We start from the raw sequence: 20,293 nt of genomic DNA on the forward strand, positions 1-20,293 counted from the left end.
ATATTCTTCCTCCTCCAGATCACTGTCTTGAACTTCTGGCTCCCAGTCACCATCTTACCAGTGCAATAGCTCCAGTCAACCAGAGGAGCTGCACGTTATATTGAGGGGTTTTTTGGCGGTGATGCTATGCTGACAGGCAGAGTTCCCACAGACAGCCACCACAATACTGACAAATCCCCTTTTATTCACATTGCCTTGAAGTTTCCACCCCATCCTTTCTGCACGCAGAACAGATGTGACCTCAGTGCATCTATTTTCATCCCTCAGTAACGTTTGAACAGGTATGAGATTTCTGCCGAGAATGCCAGGTAGAAAAATGTTCACATCTATATCTGGTGTCAACCAGAGTAATTCCTGTGGAGTAAAAACCCAACAACCATTGAAAGCTATAACAACTTCCACTACCTAAAGACCTGATCTGAGTCTCTGTGCATTTGCATAGGGCCTAATACATCTAAAGGACCACCATAATATAAACAAAGAGTGATGACTAATAATTTCCTACTTTTGGGGCCGAAATTTTATGTTACTTTTCTACTAAGACAGTTTGTTTCTAGAGGTGACGGAGCAGGATTTAGAGTCTCCTCTCAGTGCTGATGGGTATGTGTATCAACTCTATCCTTGCTTTCCCTGCAATGACTTGTAAAGAAAAGCCAAGGGGGACAGAAAGAGGACAATCTTAAGATCCAAGCAAAAGGTTTTGTGAGAAACTACCACAGACATCTCAGATTTACCGTACCTCTGTTTCTTCTTTGGGTAAGCAGTGCCCATCTCATCAGAGCAAGACTCTGATCTTAAATGGGATTTTTTTATAAGCCCTTATAAAAGAGAAATTTACTTCTCTCAACTTATGTACTAATACATAGTTTATGGCCCATGGGCACTGCAAAGGGCAGAGCATCCAAGCTAAGTATCTGCCTTTCTCCATCGCTTACTTGTGGAATGAAGACTAAACACTTAGTTCCTAAAGCATCTAATAGTAAAAATGTCTTTCTCCATAAAAAGTGACTAAGAAGTAATAGAAGGCAACTTATGAATCCCAAGCTATGGTGCTTTGACTAACAATAGGAAATTGGGAAAATTTCCAACAGGCTGAAAATGCAATTAAATGTGGCTTGGAAAGGAATTCTGTTCTTAGTAATGAGAGCCAACTGACAGCAATGGTTATACTTAATATGTATCACCAGGTACAGCAATACTTGTTCTCAGTTATGGCCATTTTTCCTACCCGGGGAATGCAGAACAAAGTGACAGATAACTGTTATGCCTTTATGCTCATGAAGGTTACAGATCGATCACCAAGGTTTTCTCTCCTTATACCCTCAAGCATTTCCCTTTCTTTGGCTAAGGGCCAGGACAGAGAATATGCTTGCTCTCAGCAAAAAGAGCCCTGTTAAGGTAAGCAGAAAAGAACAAATAATTAGCAGCCCCTTAAAAAAAATAATTTGGGCTAAATTGTTTTCTACTAGCAAAGATAATCATCTTAATAGTTTTTATTTGGTTATTGTTTATCTGGAAATAGGAATCATTAAAATGCCTTGACAATAGAACAACCAAAGCTACTAACGAGGTGTAATTATAACATAAGATATATATAATTAAACATTATAAATTGACAAGTCCTTGACAGCCTGTAGTGAGCTAATCTCATGGTATTTCTCACAAGTGTTAGGAGTATTCAGTGCCCTTTCTGAGCTAAATGCACATTTGGATAATACATTTTCCTTTCCCAAGCTCTCCCTGCAACTAGATAGCACATTTGTCATTTCCTGGCAGTATTTAAAATGGAATTTTAAAAGAGCCATTGAAACCTATTTGTCCTATAGCCCATGGTAATGACCATTACTGTAAAATGTGAGTATATATATTTGATATACTAAGAAGTGCCAGTATCCTGTATTCTAATGCACTTGCATCCAGCATTAAACTACTGTGAAGGCTGATGATGTTTTACTGGAAAGGCTAAGGAATCTATGCACGTCTCATTTAAAAACCCACCTGGTGTTGATATTCATGTAATAAACTTCATAAGGAGGTGATAAATTGCATTTTTATTCCTTCCTCACCTGCACTGTACCTTTTAGTCTATTTGTCTCCCTGAGTTCCTTCCAACTTTCAAAATCTCTGAATGGCTTCAAGCAGCCTCTATATTATTTTAAACATAACCATCTGAAGCTTCTGGGCTTTTTCTCCATTTTGCCTAAATTTGGAATTTTTCTTGCTTAAGATTATGGTGCGCTCACTTAGATGCAGAATGAACAATAACCTCTTTATGCAAGTTGAAAATCAAGTGTCTTATAATACACGGAGTCTATAAGCAAATAGAGGAATTTCACTGTTGGAAAATGCAGATCTCCAGCTCCATAACAGGTCCAGCATTTGCCCCTGGATCCCAAACTATGACAGACAATGTGTAGCCCTCTAATTACAGAAAACACCACTTTAGCTTATTGTGTATTCAAGGGTTTTCAAACATTAGCTTAGATTTCTCCTATCTCTTCATCCTTTCTAGCTGGTCTAATGGTAACAAAAGCACATGACTGCACATATGGAGTGAAAAATGAGTCACTGAAAGCTCTGAGCCATTTTTAATCTGTTTTCCCTAACCACAAGTAACGCTGTACTGCAAGTGCGGACAGTCCTGCTCCCTTCTTCCCTGTCTTATAGAGTTGTCCAGAAGTTAAGAGCTTCTGCGAATAGGAACATATAGCACTCCTTTTGTTATAGCCATGAATAGTTTCTAGAGGGCTCTCTAGCTTTCAGGTTACTCTTTTGGCTTTAAGCGAATGTTTGTTTCCTACTCACTGGCAGGAAAACATCTGTGGTCAGAACCTCAGCTGGTGCAAATGGGTATATAATGGGAAAATGCTTGATTTTTCCCAGATGATGATGTGAAAGAATATGTTTTAGTATTGTAAGTATTCCATTTCTGATTAGACAGAGAAGAGAAACACTGCCTGATGTGAACAGCAGCTCTTGAAGTATGTATTTTGAAGTTAGAATAGGGAAAAAATGTTATCTGTGTTTCACAAGTAGACTTGAAATTTCGGCACTGGTTCAAGATCACTTTTCTTCCATTTCAGAGTCTTTTATATAGATGCTGAGATCACCTCCATGACATCTGAACACTTTCCAATACCACACTGAGCAACGTGCTATCATTTGTCACACTTTCTCTTCTCCTGTCTCTGTAGCAAGACAAGCTTGTGTGGCGAAGCATCTCTTTCAAAAGGTTGTGGGGTCAATTTTTTCTATTTTGTAGAATGTCATTAAGTAAGGTACATGGGGGCTGGGTGTCTCTAAGTAAATTGATACATTTTTATGGAGGGTTGAAAAAATAAAAAAAAAAAAAAGCAAGTATCTGGCACTTTGACATGAGGATGGTAAGATTTATAATGGTAGTGTCCTGGCCTCAGTGAATTTACTGTGCATCTGACCTTTTGGTATATTGAAGAAAGTCACAGTGTGGCAAAGAAATGAACTTTTAGGCCGTGATATTTACTCTGGAGGTTTACATGGTCTTTTAGACTTTCTGAGCCTACATCCTAAATCTCGAAGATAACAAATGAGTTCCTGAACAGAAAACAAATATGTCCTATTTTTTCTTAAAACAAATAGAAAATTTGTGATGAATCTATCTTAGTCAAAAAGTTGAGTTCATTTAAAAAGACAAAAAGGGTAGTCTTTTTAATGGTGAAAATGGGGAGAAAATGACAGCTTTCATACATCTTTATTTTACTCCTAAAATCCTACTCAAAAGTCAGGAAGAGAAGCTAAAATATCTGCAGGAAAGCAAAGTGATAAAGAGACAAATACATCAAAAGAAAGACAGCCAGAAAGAGAGAGGAGAGATGGCTGCAAAAGACGGGCATCAGATGCAGAAACTGTGTATGAGAGCCTCTGGGTCAGATTTTCATTCAGAGCTTGGTCCCCTTGGACCACCTCCAAACACAAATATTTTGTTCCCTCAAATCCCTGAGGAGGGGAGGGACAATTTTGTCACCCAATATTTTTTAATGGAAAAATGCCTTGTTCTTCCTCCTTTGGGGTAACAACACAGAACGGGCAATGACGGATTGATTCCCTCTGTGGGTCTTGCACTGCTATTGTATGGTCATTCTACAGAAATCCTTCTTCTTGCAGATAGCCAGGCTTTTGGCTGGTACCAAGAGAGGAAAACAGACTAAACACTCACCTGAGGTCCCTTTTAAACTTATGGTTCTTCGATTGTGACATGAAGAAGGGAGAATCAGAGATCAAAGTAGCTCAGAGGGAGTCAACAGAAGCTGTAATATTTGCATTAGCGTAGCAGGATTAGTTGGCTGTAGGACTGAACATGTGGCTTCTTCGTGATACTTCTTAAAAGTGTAAGACTTCACTGTTTGACTTTAAAATCTTATGTCAGCGGTGTAGGACACACTAGGATTTTTCCTGTGGGCTTCCAGAAAGGGAAGAAAACACTTCGGATGAGAGTTTAGTTGCAAAGGAAGAAAAGCAGGTCCAAGAACTTCTTTCCACTTTGTTAAAAAGAGACACCAATGCATCAGAAGTAGTTGCATTTCACTTACAGCTTGGGTAAAGGGGACAGAATGCACATAGAAAAGAAGGGTTTGCCTATCTATCTTTTTTTATCTGTCAAACAGGGAAAAAGGTGCAGCCTCAAGTTCACCAGTCAGCAAAAGGCAACAGGGACATGCAGAAGGACAGTGCTCAGTTTTTCTGTGGCTGTTCCAGCCAGGTATCGCAAACAAGGCGTTGGATGATAATCATTGCTTTTTCCCTCAATACTGTGTGGAGTAGGGATGATGATGCACTGAGATAATTTGCTTTTGAATAGTGTTACATTAGTCAGGGAAAAGCATTGCTGCCTCTCGCTGATCAGTCACTTCCAGAAAGGGTGGCACAATATAGGGGCAAAATGTGAGACCTACTGAAAAAAATAAGAGACAGACCTGATTACACATACCCATCTTCAGTTTCTGTTTCTTGTCCTTCTAATTTTCTTGGAGAGTAATCCTATTCACAAACATAACTTAGATGTCCATTCCCATCCAGATGAATCATGAATAGAATAGAATAGAATAGAATAGAATAGAATAGAATAGAATAGAATAGAATAGAATAGAATAGAATAGAATAGAATAGAGTAGAATAGAATAGAATAGAATATTTAAGTTGGAAGTGACCTAAAATGATCACCTAGTCTAACTACCTGACCGCTAAAGGGCTGACCAAAATCAATCTTTCTTTTCCAGATTTGACTCTTCCTGCCTATGCTAACATCTTTGCCTTGCAAACCCACAGCTGTCAAGACAGCCTCAAAACAATTAAGATGGGTTTCCGCATCTTTCCTTCAGACCCTCCCTCTTACCTTTTCTCTGTCTCTGTGGTCATATAATCACTCCTCTGCCAGTTATGCAGGCCAATCAGCTGTGATGTCAGTCTGTCTGTCCCAGCCGTCAGGATCTGCCTCCTGACTCCTTTCCAGCAGCTTGGTAGAGCCATGCTGCCTACTCTGCCAGGCTGACCAGCATCACTTCACTCCTTCCTCATACTTCCCTCTGACTCAGCTATATCCGTTAATTCTCAGAGCTGATCTCTCAATGACAAAACATCTTCTCCCCACCCTGCTTTGTACATACTACCTTGCTCAATGGACTCTTGGTCAGTGACCTTGAGGTGGAGATGTGACAGTCATAAAAACTATAAATGACAAAGGTAGCTTTGATCGGTCTTTAGTTCTGGAGTAAAAGTTTTTAACTTAATCCTCTTCAAGCAGAGGAGGGGGATGGATCAATCCAGACTAACTCTTTTTGAATCCACTCTTTCAGCATGAATTGACATAACTCACAATGACATCTATGGGACCAAAAAATCACAAGCCATGTTAAGCCCAGTCAGTAGAAAATAATGTATGTTACTATTTTGTTTCCATGTATTGATTCATGTCACCATTTTTTATTTTGTTTTTCATCTTTTCCAGTTATCTGTATTTTAGGAAAATAAATAAAATCTGTATTTATAGCAGAAAATTTTTTTCTTCTACATGTAGGTGGCAATTCCTACGCCAGTAAATCCTGATAACAGCATCTATTAATTTCATTTTACAAATTTGGTTTGTATGTATAGCCAATTCAAACTACAGTACAAGAGTCAAAAATATGCCAAGCATTTCCTAACTTACAAAAACTGTGATTAAACTCGGTTAGGATTCAATAAACTCTGCAGAGGTTAATTAAATTTTTATAGATTTATTCTTCATTCACTGCTCTAAAAGGCTCTTCTGTTTGCCTATCGTTGCCAAGTTGGTGACGGGGGAAATTGAGAACCCTGATCTGCATCCATCTTCTGCATTTGCAGACATCGGAATAATTTGCAGAATATTGGTATGGCATAAACTGGGGAAAGAAGGAAGAAACAGAACTACAGCTGAAAGCTGTTTGGCTGAGCTGTGGGCTACTGCGAACATTAGACTTCTGCAGGCACAAGTGACATATTGAAGCTTTCTCTCCCTAGGAATTAGCTACAGAAGAATGAACACTGTTCATCTTGCTTTCAGGCAAAATGGATAGCCACTTCTTCATCGAGGCTGTACAAGACTGGAACGTGGCAATCTCAATTCCATGAAGATATTACAGTTACAAATAGTATTCAAGCCCACAGCTGGGTTCTGTGCCTTTCCAAATTACTGGAAAAAACTACTAGCTACTAGGCTACTAGTAGTAGTACCATAGATTTCTAATACGTGTCATCTAGGAAACCAATGTGGGGATGGATATTTCTTGAACTAGGTGTCATACAGGCAGGTATCAAAGCAAAGCAGTCAGTGTCCCAGGAGGATTGCAATCAATGTATTAATACATGGCAGGTGGCTGTGATGGAAAAAAAAAAGACGTAGGCTGAGAGACTAAGATAACCGTATACAGAATATTTTGAATGTGAAAGTCTCTGCTCAGCTTCTATTTAATCTACTCTAAGTCCCCTATTCAGCAAAGCTGAAAACATCCTTAAGTCCAACTCTCTTCAGCAAAGCACCATGGCATGAGTTTAGTTTTTAGCTTGTGATGAAAAGTTCTGCTAAATATGGATTGACCGCTGAGTCTGAGCCTGAGGATTTTGTTAAAATAGTGGTTAGAGGAAACGCAGTTAGCATAATTTATTTAGAAGCTTTTAATAGCATTTCTTACAAAAAGCTGCTTAAGAAACTAATCTATCAGGGGGTAAAGTTCTGCCTGGGGTTAAAAGCTGGTAAAAAGATAAAAAAAGGTCAGACTTGCTAGTCACATTTTGTCACAGAAAGACAACTGTCACAGGAATCCACAACAGGAATGAAACTCTGTGATGTTGCCTATAGAGATACTAGCTATGTGCACTGAGTACTCTGAAAAGTGTCTGGGAACAGCTGGGTTTTTTTCCCCAAAATTATGAAAAATTATAGTTTGGGGGTTTTTTTTAACAAGGTTTAGGTAATGATCATCATATTCCAGTTACGCTGTGGATCTGTTGTCTCAGCACCATGCTTAATAGCTGAACTCCTTGGAGGATAGTTCTTGCTTTCTTTTCGACTTGGAAAATGTCTTGCACAACCCATACAGTAGCTGAGACAAATAGCAATAAATATTGTTAATAATCTGGAACAAGGCCTCTAGCAGCAAAACATTTTTTGGCCAGGAAAAGCATGCTTTATGTGACTTAATTTAGATTGGCCAAGACTAAATAAGACTTTGGAGAATTCTAGATGGCCAGACTGAACTGTCTGCACAACATTCATGACAGATGAAAATCACTGCAGATAAATTCAAGGTGATACACGCTGGAAAGGACAATTCAACTGCTCACACGCATAGCTGAGTTATAAATTAACTGTAATCACTCAAGAAAAAGATCTTGCTGTCACTGTAGACAACTCCATGACAAACATCTGCTCAGTGCACAGCAGTGATCAAGAAGCAAACAAACTGTCAAGATGTATTAGGAGAGGGTTAGGATTTAAGGCTGGAAGCATCATAATGCCATGGCCCAAGTCAATGGAGCGCAGTCACTTTGAACACTGAGACCAGTTACGGTCACCCCTCTTCAGAAGTAATTTATTGGAAATAGAACGGATTCAGAAAAAATGGCACTATCTTTAAATGAGTGCCTAGGAAATTTTCTAAGTGGGGGTAACATTAAAATAAGTAACTCAAACATATGGACTGAGAAGCTGCTTCCCCTCTCCTACAGAACATATTGTGGGGTCAACCACTGTCTAGAAGATGGACAGATAGCAGTAAATTTTTTGCAAATATTTTTACAAATAACATGAGCAACCTATTCCTGCAAAAACTCAGTTCAAGAGCCTAACCTCTTTCAAAAATTATCATCAATAGGATTCCAATTTCGAGGTCGGAATCACTAAGAAGGAACATAACTAAACAAAAGGATGCCAGATGGCAATGGCAGGCAGATAAGGACACTTGGAGGAAGCATCCCCTCTGGCCAGGTGATTGAATGTATTTCATATGCATTAAAGACCTCCCTGGTTTTTACACTGCAGGTTCTTCAATTTGCCTACCACATCCTAGAGAATTTCTTGTTATTTACAATGGATGTAACACATGTGCAGCTGAATCATACCTAGCACATGTAGAGGAACATCATTGGCAGACCACGCTAACAAAATTTTGCCTGATTAGCTGTTATACATTATTCCTACATTCCATTACTCTGAAGTTTTTTTGATTATTGCCAGATTGCTGCAGTGTGCAATATTATGTTTTTGTGCTGGATTACTTAACAGTAATCTACCTGAATCAACGACTGGTGAATTAGCATTACTCTATAGAAACTTTTTGTGAGAAAATGCGTCATGCCAAAGTGTTAAAATAAAGATGCCAAAATAAATGTTATAATACAGCAAACTCAGAAAACGGAAGGGAAGGAAAAATTGAGACCAAAAGGGTTGATAAATGAGACTAAAGTTCATACCCTTCAGCAAGGAAAAAGCATAAGATAAATGTTCAGTGAAGGAAAAGAAATATTAGCCAAATACAGCTTTGGGAATTATTTCCTGACAAAAACATTTTAAGGATCTGCAGCACAAAAATCTATTCTACGTTTCTCTGTGCAGTTAATCATGCATTACTTCAGGCAGGCAAATCCTATTGACTAAACAAGATTTATGTGCAGAGAGCAACAAAGGGATCAAAACTGAGGCACCAGCCAGTTCATATCAGAGCAGTGAAGGAAGTTTTTCTGTCTTTGCAAAAATGCATGTGATTTGAAGAATGATACCTGTGTGTAGAGACGAACTTCAGAACAACAGGTTCCTCCTGAGCTCCCTTTAGAAGGCCTCGTACAAAAAAGCATGTAGACTGAGGAGACCAAGTAGTGTCGCATGTTGCTGCTTCATAGCATCTAGACCACAAGAATTTGCCTGCTTATCTGATGAATATGAGATGCAGTGCCTGGTATCTCTTTTCCACTGAACCAACGGCTCTTTGGAATAGCTGATGGTGTCACTGTGCTCCTTATCCCCATTATTCTTCAATTTGACAAGAAATTCTACCTGCACCCAAACGTCTTTTCTGAGAAAACATATATCTAGTTTGTGCCAAGGAAAAAAAGAAAGATTTTGATGCAACTGCATTTTATCAAAGAAAAGGCTATTTCTTAGAAATGTCCCAAACAGCCCTGGGTAATATTTTGTTTTCTTTCTTTAGAGAGACTCACCTTGCCTTAAAAATGTACACACTATAGAAAGACGCTGCTAGCCAGCTCTTCTTTCAGACACAAACTGTCTCCATGTCCACATGGTAGCCACTTCTGTATATATAACCAAGTGCTAGAGTTCTATTTCAGTTCATTCAGTAGTTATAAGACCACCTCCCTGCAAAAAGGGACTGTTGTCACCAGTATAATCTATTTTGTACTAAATATGTTGTGTTAAAAATTGAAGCTACTCTGCAACTGCACTTCAAGTAAGATGGAACTAAATTTATAAATGCTGCTGTGTAAGAACCTGATTCTAGCCCATAGGATGCTTGATTATTTACCTCAATTACTGTAGTGTTCATTTTCTACTTTTCCAGTAGCATCCAGAAGCTGCAAGTTGGGTCAACAACCTCTTCAGTTAAATATTGTTTACACAGGTAGGTCGCTCTAGAAATATTGGAAGCACCGATGTTACTGTGGTTAATGCAGTGCCATTTATCAGCTAAACTATTCTCACTGATCTTTTGCATGCTCTTAGTGAAAATACAAGGTAAAACCAGTTAACTAAAACCATCTTAATTTAAATGAACATATTTTATTTCCTACTTGCAACAGATACAGAGCCTGAACAGGGGTACACACTGTTATCGCAGAGCTGAATGGACAAAGCCTTGAGAAATCTGGTCTGATCTCTCAGCTAACCTTGCTCTGAGCAGGAAGGAGGTTGTGCCAGAGATCTCCTGAGGTCTCCTCCAACCAAAGTGATTCTACAGGCAGTGCCTGTTGTTGAGAACTGTCTACAACTCATGGTAAAACAGCTCCAGGTAGTTATTTACTCATAACTTGAGTTCTTTTGGCGAGGGTAATTTTATTATGCATCACTGAAAACTGATACGCATTGGCTGTCTCAAGAGTGAACATTTGCCCAGACAGTTCAAGAAGTTGACTAATTCAAATAAATTTAGTTATATCGCAGTCAAAGCGCTATTTTCCAAGAGGCTTAGTAAGACACAGTTTACCCTATGGCATTGGGTGTAGTGCTTGCCTGTTAACGTACAGTGTAAAGAACACAGCACTTTGCAGATGGTAGTATCTAAAAATGGAAAAAAGATGAGTTTTTCTGATTTTTTTACACTGAAATTTTGCATATTCTCTTGTCCTACCTCCACACATCTTTCATATCATGTTTCAGCTAAAGGTCAGCAGCCACCATGAGTCACCATGAGGGCATCATGCACCCCAAGCCAGCAGCAGATATTGACAGCAGTGGTTACCTACCTACTATAGTTACCTACTATGAGTCCTTAAGATGACATAAACAATGTTTTGAAGAGCATCATTAAATAGGAAGTAGAGGCTTTGCTCTGTAAGGACAGTTTCAAAGTTCGATGTCTGGAAAACTCTCCTACATTTTTGACAATATATGAGCCAAACAACATATGGACCATATCAACCTTTGCACCGTTTCTTTCTCCTCCTGATCTCTAGCATCCTGGAGGAGTTTCTCTGCCCTCTGGCTTATTAGTGTGACAAAACAGACAACTGCCATTAATTACGCACATAGCACCTCTTCATGCTGGCTTCATGGGATTCATTTTCCATTACCTTGTACCATACAAAAGGGAGAGAGAGGAAAGAAGGAAGAGAATAAAGGAGGCTGATAATCAGTTTATAGCTTGAGCTTTCTTGATTGCAATTACATTTTTTTTCTCTAAATCATTATGAATCATGAATATTAGTGTAAGTACTTAAATAAATGGAACAGTAAGTTTGAATGATATCCACATATGTTGTCCTATCTGGCTGTGATATTTGTGGGTGGAGACAATGATTTACTTTTATTCACTAATCACTATGCAATAGTCCTGTTATCTTGTCGAGTAACCAACAAATTTGTGATAATAAGAGTAAGCAGGTTTATTAAACTCTGAAACGTCCCCCTCTTTATCAGCCAGCATATCTTCCTTCCTGATCAGTTGATCAAGATAAATCACACTGGTTTTGAAAACAACCTTCACACCTTTGGCTTTAATTTCAAAGTGACACACTTATGCTTCCAGTCATCCATTTGTAAACGCTCCAGTTCTTGCTCTTAAGATGTGACATCCACCAAGCTGCCATACAGCTATAATACACAGGACGAGAGAAGCTTTCCATGCAACATCTGCTCCATGAGGCATTCAGCGTTGACACAAGCACTGCATAATCAAAAGGGAATTACGCTGCACTGTCTGTCTTGGTTCAGCTTGAAAGCCATTCTCCCATTCCCTTCTGAAACCACTTGCGTCTCCTATATATTGAAATCTTATTTGGAAAATGCTACACGGATCTTGCAAGAGAATCCAGCCACAGAGGTAAAACCAATGTTTTGAGGACAAAGTGGATGTGTTTTAACTGTCCTTGACAAAGACTGGTTTAACCACTTCTTATATAGTGATGAAGAATCCATCTTCTTCCCTGCTCTGATACCAACTATCTTTAGTAGCAAGGCTTTTCTACTCCTAGACTTATCTTCTTGAGGGGAACATAGCAGATTATCCATGGCCTATCTGTGTAGGATATATCACCATCCTTGTATGGCATATTTCTAAAATAAGAAAATCCCCCTCTCTCCTCCCTTGATTCCCTTATAAGTTATGAATCAGCTGGTTTTGGCAAACTGAATCAAGCCTCCAGGCTTTGAAGGTTCCCAGCCTCTAGCATTAGGAGTATAAATGAGTGACCCTGTGTAATCATTCTCAGATTACCACTGCATTTCCCTCTCTTCCCCCTTTGACCATCCCATGATGCAGACAGGGCACAACTTCTGTGTGTCCCAAAATCATTTTCACTGACCCACTAAATCTAATCACATGCAAGGATGAGACACGGCCACAAAACGATATAATCCACTAGCAAAGTGATTTTTCTGAAAAGAGGGCTTTCCAAAATGTTTGTGAGAGCAGTCCCATTAAGACTGTTCTGGCGCGTTTACAGTATGTGGGAAGCTTTTGTTTTCTGCCCGTATTGTGACAAATATCAGTGCATTCACCTGAATGTTCTTGAACAAAACCGAGTTACAGATATCTCAGCAACAAACCGGTCAGCCTTTTATTTGTATAAATGTTCAAAATACTTTTCTCCTATTTGTCCCACTCTGTTGCACAGTGCTAAGATTAATTATGCTCATACAAAACTACTCTAATGAAAGTGCTTTAGAAATTAATGCATATGATCATTGGCTTAATTTCTTCTGTGTATTGCTTTGAGCCGTTTTTCTGGGGCAAAAATCTGATTTGTTACCTTGTAATTCTGAAATGGGACATTATATTTATAAGTATTTTCAGATCAGTATTAAGTTGACAGTTTTTGAGTCTGTTATAGTTGGAAAAAATAAAAAAAGAGAAATAGGTTTATTTTCCTCTTGGAAGATAGAACATGATTAAGCAAAAGCAGTTTAGTATTATATTGCAGTCTGATACAATAATGTTCCACCACTGACCTGGTGAACCTGTCACAGAACTGTGTCTAATACAATCTTAGTTTCTTTCAGCGTAAGAAATGTTAAACAAATAGACAGACTGAGAGACATCAAAATTGTACCAACCACTTGAGCATGGCAAATGGGCAAAGTAATTATGTTACACACAATGCACAGAAGAAGAAAGATAACACAAATTAAAAAATAAACATGCCCTTTGAAAATCATTTGGGAGTTATTCCACAAGTATCAAAACAAAAATAGACTCGCTGAGATTAAATCTGAATACTGCTAAATACAGAGCATCTTGGACAAAAATGAGCCAGTGGACCATGAAACTCTCTTTTAGGGATTGGATGGTCAACAGAAGTCTCCCACAGTGCTTAAAACTCTAGAAAGCTCTGCTTCCCACCAGTGAGGTTTGTACAAGAGCTGAAGCAAGAACACATTCGAGGTGTTACACACACCTCTAGGGGAAGAGGAGGTGTTGAACAGTTGATGCAGTCGTAGAGGTGCGCCACCTTGGATGTCTATGCTCCAGCTGTTGCTATTCAGCAGCACCCAGGATCTCAGAGCTCAGTTTCTGCCTGTTCTAGACCTTGTCTTCTAGCCTTTGACACCTTTTTGGTCTTGCAAGCCATCTCAGACTTGTGCAAGTTCCCTGCAGTTCAGGAGAAGGGAGGACCACAGAGAGGTAACTGTGCCCACTGATCCGGTTGTTTGGAAGCACTAAACTTGATTGTTGCATAAATTCTTCTCCAGTAAAAACCCAAGAGAGTATCAGGGGGTGACAGAACCCTCTAAGAAGCGGGCTGCCACATCATGGCTCACAGATTATTGTAAAGAATATTAAAATAACCTGGCAAATCTCATAATCAGTGGCAAAATACGCTTGATTAGTCTGAATGATGAAGCTACACCCAGAAGAAATACAAGCTTGTCTGTTTGTCCTCAAAGCTGCTTCACGAATGATGATCTAGTCCCTGGTTTCTATAGTACTTTTGCTACATTTAAATTGTGGGTTTGGTTCTCTCTAAAACCTATTCCATTGGTCCTTTCACTGTCTTCATATTTTGACATGTCTGACCAATTCAGCCTTAGGGAGTCAGTACTCTTCACCTAGCCCAGCACCTTAGTTTGTGCAGACTTGTAAGGAGACAGAGCAAACCTGGTGCTTTGAAGGACTACTCCCTGTATAAATGCCAGAGCTAGATGTATATGCCAAGTCGTTGCATTAAGAATGTACAAATATTTAACCTGTTCTTGCATAAAAGGATTCTACTGAAATAGCTTCCGTCTCTTTCTGAAAAGTATGATCCGAGTTCACTGCTGTCTTTTAAAACTGCACTGTGGCACTGCTCACCTTTCACGTTGTTTAGTGGTTGCTGAAGAACTGAACATGAAAGCAGAAGACTTAGTTCACTGTTCCTTTCATTCATAAAGGGTTTCAGCCCACATCTTTCACCTCACAGAACAGAAGTTCAGTCTTTTTCAACTTTGGGCTGTTCTGGGTCCTTTGTACTTCACTTCCTAATGCTGCTGCTCAATACATGTGTACAGGAGAGAAAAAGGGCAGCAGTGCATCTCTCTCTAGCCTGGTGCTTCATTTGACATGGGAAGGTCTGGTCTGCAGTTGCTTCCTGGGATAGTTTCTCTAATTTAATGGTCATCATATAACATGCTTAAACTGCCCAGATAAGACAGAGAGAACCCAGAATTACCTTTGTCTCTGATCTGTCAGCAAAAATTTGCAGTCACCTCTTTTTTATGATCATCTTTCTGGATCCCCTGACTTCTGCATTCTTGGCTGCAAAGAGTAGCAACTTCAAAATAGCATGATGGCAAGTACCTCACCTGTAATATTCCTGCATGACCTCATGTATGATCCGTATATGTCAGCAGTCAATTATTGTCTTCTTCTGCAAGGTGGAACAGATAAGAACGCAAGCTCTCAGGCTGAGGATGGATTTTAGCTCATCTGGGATGAATGTACTGTTCACAAAGTTGTTGTATTTTAAGGCGAAGCTCACAATCATATCTCTTCTTGGGTATCCTATGAAGGTGATAATTAGTTGGGAGTCCTCAACATACCTTGACTCTATTCCAGCTTGTCAGCAACAGATGTTAAAATTCTTGTTACAAGACAGGTGGACCTATATGAGGACATGCACATTTGAGGTGCTTTTAAGCAGAGTTAAAAACAGAGTCAGGTATTATACAGCTTATAATTTGTGAGTTATGTTCTTTAATTCTTCTTTGAGTTTCTGTCCTTTATTGGGACCTGCCCTCCACTGTCTACATCAGGAGTCATCATCACCAGGGTCTCCTGGCTCCTGTGTCAGTCGCTGCATGTTGGGTATGGGTCTTGCCAAAAGGCAATGGTGTTCAATTAGTTGAAATGCCTCATGTGGAAAGGGTTTCAATGGCATTCCTGTGGTGTAGCCATGGTTTTTTTCTCCCGTGTATACCTGTGCATATTTAAGACTCATGGATTTTCTATTTATCTGCAAGTCACTTCGAGCTCCAGCTGATTCTTCTGACTTTAAAGACCTGTAAGAGAGAGTATTTTCTTTTATCTTTTATATTCTGGCAATTACTTTAGGGGTTTTATTATTTCTTCCTGAATGCACTTGTTCTCTCACCAGGTATAGCCCAGGACTACTAAAAATTAGAAATTCAGAAGTTCTGGTTTCAACTTGGATAATCTTAATATCGTACAAGTGTCAGATTTTGCCTGACCTCTATTGCTCCCATTCCTGCATTACATAACCTGGCAGCTCAGGCTTCTGATTAGGCTTTGTAATTCCAAAAATATGTCAGAATTTATATGTTACTATTGTTTGACATATGTAAGTGTAACAGGTAATACCACAGGGAAGTCATTCTCCTGAAATGTGAAATGGTTTCTATTTTGTTGTGTGGAATAAACACATACTTTTCTTTTTTTTTTTAATTCTCATATCCTTATGTGTTTGCAGTGCCATGAATTTTGCTGTAATAAATTAGCCTTGTATTTGCACTAAAAAATATTTGCATTAAAAATATAGGCCACATTGTAAAAGTCAATAATTTCAAAGGGCATTTTTTTTCTCAGAAGAGTTTTTTTTACAACCAACCGTTTTTCAACAAAGATGTTATTTCCACAAGGAAATATAAAAGAATACAAACCAAGCCTGATTTAAAGCTTTTGGAATATCTAAGCTTCTCCTGCATTAAAATTCTGGAACATCACTTTTTGGAAGGGAGAGTCAGTCTGCTTTTTTTTGTTGGTTTTTTTTTCCCCCTCTATGCTTTATTTCTTCTGATTTTGGTCTTACTTTTCAGAGATGGCTCATCATGCTGGGCAGCGGTGATAACAGGCTGATGGACACTGGGCAGGCTCAGGGGAACCTGAGAAAAGAGGCAGTTCTTGAAGTGTGTGAGGTTTTGTCCTGGCACCTTTTCTTTTTTTTTTTTAATGTGGGGAAGAGCTTTCAGATGAAAAAAACTATCAATGATCCAGAAACATGTAGCTGTGTCCCTCTGGAAACTGGGAACTGCTGATCGCTACAAATCTGTTTCAGGCTGGAAAATCTGCAGCTGGCAGAGACAGCGCTGAGGCTTACGGTGCTGCCCCGGAGGCTTTCCATCTACTGATGGAATGATGCAAGGCTGGAGTGAGCACGTGCAGGTGTCATTCAGCCCCTCTGCCTCACAGCGAGTAGTGCTTTAATCTGGAAATCAATCCCCTAAAATCAGTGACAAAACCTATTTAATGATAGGGATGAGGGCAGCTAAATCTGGCCCGAAGAGAAGTGACAAAAATTACATACTGCACCTGAAGCTTGCCACAATGCAAAAACAAACTGCAAATAAATCAGTGTAAACTCAGATTCATTTGCACAACTACACAAAGCCCCATTTTTCATGAAATGAATCGTCGCTTCCCATTCTCCACCTCTCCAAACACACAAAGGTTAACTAGGGTGGAGGTTTTGATGGAGTTCAACAGCTTTGAGCTGCTGGTGGCCGACTTGCAGCCAAGCTCTCCCGTGGGCTCCCATGAGGAGGTGATGTCAGGCTAAACTGGAGAGAGGATAACACGAGAAAATGCAACTGACCACAGGATGCTCATGTGAGCTGCTGCTGTCACGAGGGCTCAAGACAGCGCACGTTTCTGAGGCTGTCATTGCTAGTGGGTCCGAGACTTTGCTGAGAAAAAGCACTTTGTGTAAATTATTGCACTTGCTCTGAGTGCAAAATGCTTTGAGTTTAAATGAATCAAAGGCAAAGAACACCGCTTATCCTAGACGTGGAAATTTCAATCCTTCAGAGAGATGAAAAAGCACTGGTGCTTAATGACTGTGTGCACTTCCAGTAATTACTAAAGAATAAAGTCTGATATCAGTGGTGTAGGAAAGCTGGGTTATGTAAAACTTGCATTAAATCAAGGGAGTCTTTTGCGGAGAAGGATGTGCATTCATGGCTTCACTTTCATTTGAAAATTTTTACGACTGGTAATGAAAATACACTGTCTCTCCTTTAAATAAAATAGAAAATGTGCCATTTCCCTAGAAATACTTCAGAAAAACACTTTTCTGAGTTTAAATCAGGGAGCTTGGACTCTGGATTATTTTTGCTGCTTTATAACATCACTTCTATGTTTCCTTGACCTAATCATTAAATCTATAAAAATCTTAAAATCCCTCTTGGTTCTGGATTCCATGAAACACTGACAAGGCTGCCAGTTTCCAAAGCTACTCTGCGCCAACAAATCTGGCTGAAAGCAGTGAAGTCTGCAGATATTCACAACCCAGTAAAGGCAATGGTTCCCAAAATTGGAGGCGGTTATAATTAGCGGGGACGTGTGAAAATGGATCCCCACGCTTGCAATGTAACATCGAGCAGAAGTACAAAGGGGAAAGGACTGAATCAGAAGAGCTACCCCAACAGACACAACATCACAGTTTTAGTGATGAATTCAGTATCCCCTCCAAAATGTCGGCAATATTGTATTTATTTTTCCATTACTCCAAATATTTGGCACCCTTGCAAGAACTTTTTGAGCACTAATTAATTCTTTTTGCATCCCCTTGATCTGAGGATCATCTCCATCTTCTGCGTGGAGAATCAAGGTTTTAAAAGGTGAGACCACAAGCCAGAAATAGGAGATTTGGGCTGTCTGACGTCTCTTGCTTTCCTCATGGGACTGGAACCATAGGTTAGACAGGGATTCCTTGCTGCTGCTTTATTTGTGCTTCTGTGGGGCTTTTCTGTCTTCCTATCATTCAGCAGTGTTCAGGCATAAATTCCCTGCTCTGCCACTGCCAAGAGAGGAGCCTCTCGACACTCCGAGGTGTGAAAGCGGTGAGCACTGCTTACATGAGCGCATGGCAGGGTGCCAGGCAGGTGGGTGGGTGGACTGGAGGCAGAACCTGCCTAACACATGGGATAAGATGTCTTGGGGGGGAAAAAACTCCAAATCTTTCCTGTGTCAGGCTGACCCTCTCATTTAAAGATGAAATTCAAAGCTATCCTCCCCCACCCCCAACACACACAGTTGCATAAAGAAGTTGAGAACTTTTTCACTAGTCTTTGTTGCAAGAAAGAGAAAACCTGTAGCAGGGTGGAATTTCATTCTTTCTTTGAATTCCTCTGGCAAAGATCTATTTATTCCCTTAGGACACCAGGGATGCTTTTTGAAGACACCATAACACACATTAGACAGTTTATTATTTTCCCTTCATTTTCACTTTGTGATAAGCACTAGCAGCAGAACTTCAGAATGCCATAAAATCAGTGTTCTTAAATTTTTTTAAAAATATAATATAAGAAGAAAAAGGGGGGGAGGGAGGGAAGGCAGGAAGCAGATCTCCTGAGTGACTTAAAAAGTAGAAACACCAAAGAGGGAGAGGGGGAAATGACTCACCCCAAGGTCACACAACGGCTCGGGAGCAACAGCGCTGAAAGAATGTGACAATCCCAGTTCGTTGCCCTACAGAGAGGACCCCCATCCTTCCTGGGCAGCATCTTTGGAAAGCGATCGGGGAATGAAAGCATCTCTGCCTGCCTGTTTCCTTGGAGATGGAGAGCAATGTAGCAGCAAGCGTGATGGGAGGGTGCCTTCTTGCAAACGGAGCCAGGTATCATCTGGCCCTCAGCTTGTTTGGATCCACGCGAGCTAAAAGTCTGCAGCATACAAAAGGAGCTTCTTTCATGTGAATGTGTAGGACATGGTGATAGGAGGTGAGATTATTTCAGACCAAGATGTGCAAAATCCAAAGTTAAAGCTAAATCTTCCCCCAAAGCCTGTACTTTCAAGTTGCTAGGAGTAAGGATTATTGAATATGCAGGAGACTGGAAAGGAAGGAGTTTGCCAAGTTATGTAATTCAGTTGGAAGTTCTCACACTAACTACTGACCTGGATCAAATCTGCCACCAACTTGCTCATACAGAAGTCAGCAGCTGGTTCTAGTACTGGCCTGGGACGTGTTCATATGTTCATTGCGTATATTTTCCACTGGAAAGCTTATTAGAGAAATTAGAGAATAATACATCCTTTTACAGATTTTTATATATATAGCTATACATTAGAGCTAAAAAGATTTCTTTTTATGCACCTCCATATAGCTTTGTGGCTATTGGCATTTTGTGCAAGTATCTGTGTTTCTTATAGGGTGCTTCGTGGAGGAGTGTGTGTCTTGTGATGTGCGGGAGTGACAGGAAGGGATGTGAGGCTTTGCTGGGCTGATGAATCTGTTGCCAGACCGCCCGTGCTGAGGGGACCAGACACTGAGTACAGAGCGTGTCTTCCAGGACTACTTTCTGAAGAGCTCTTCTTCTTAACTCCAGTGTGCTATGGCCATACACTTAGGAAATATGCAGCTTTTATAAAGCATTACCTGCCAGATTTCTATTGTGTATTGGGATCATATTGCATTAAGCCATCTCAGATTCATGGCTCAGCTTGAGAGTACAGCTGTGCACAGCAACCTCCCAGTTTACCTGACCTGTCAGTTATCTCGACCCATTTTTTTCACAGGCAGCGCCTTATAGCTCCTTTGTTCATTTTTTCCTTTTCTTTTCTATTCATTTTCATTTACACAAACAGATGTTTGTGTCGACTGCGGTCACTGTTCTGGCTGGCTGGTGCACACCTCG

General features: G+C 39.9%; 1 long non-coding RNA gene across 1 annotated transcript in view; it reads right to left on the bottom strand.

Annotated features, from left to right (window-relative positions):
• LOC142361528 (uncharacterized) overlaps positions 1 to 19,177 on the bottom strand; it is a 55,096-nt gene extending 35,919 nt beyond the window's left edge. The window contains exon 1 of the long non-coding RNA XR_012764152.1: positions 19,062 to 19,177. This is a non-coding gene — a long non-coding RNA (uncharacterized LOC142361528). The remainder of the gene's footprint in view (positions 1 to 19,061) is intronic.
• Between the last annotated feature and the right edge of the window lie 1,116 nt (positions 19,178 to 20,293).

Source organism: Opisthocomus hoazin, chromosome 5 (genome assembly GCF_030867145.1).
Source record: "Opisthocomus hoazin isolate bOpiHoa1 chromosome 5, bOpiHoa1.hap1, whole genome shotgun sequence".
NCBI classification, from domain to species: Eukaryota; Metazoa; Chordata; class Aves; order Opisthocomiformes; family Opisthocomidae; genus Opisthocomus; species Opisthocomus hoazin.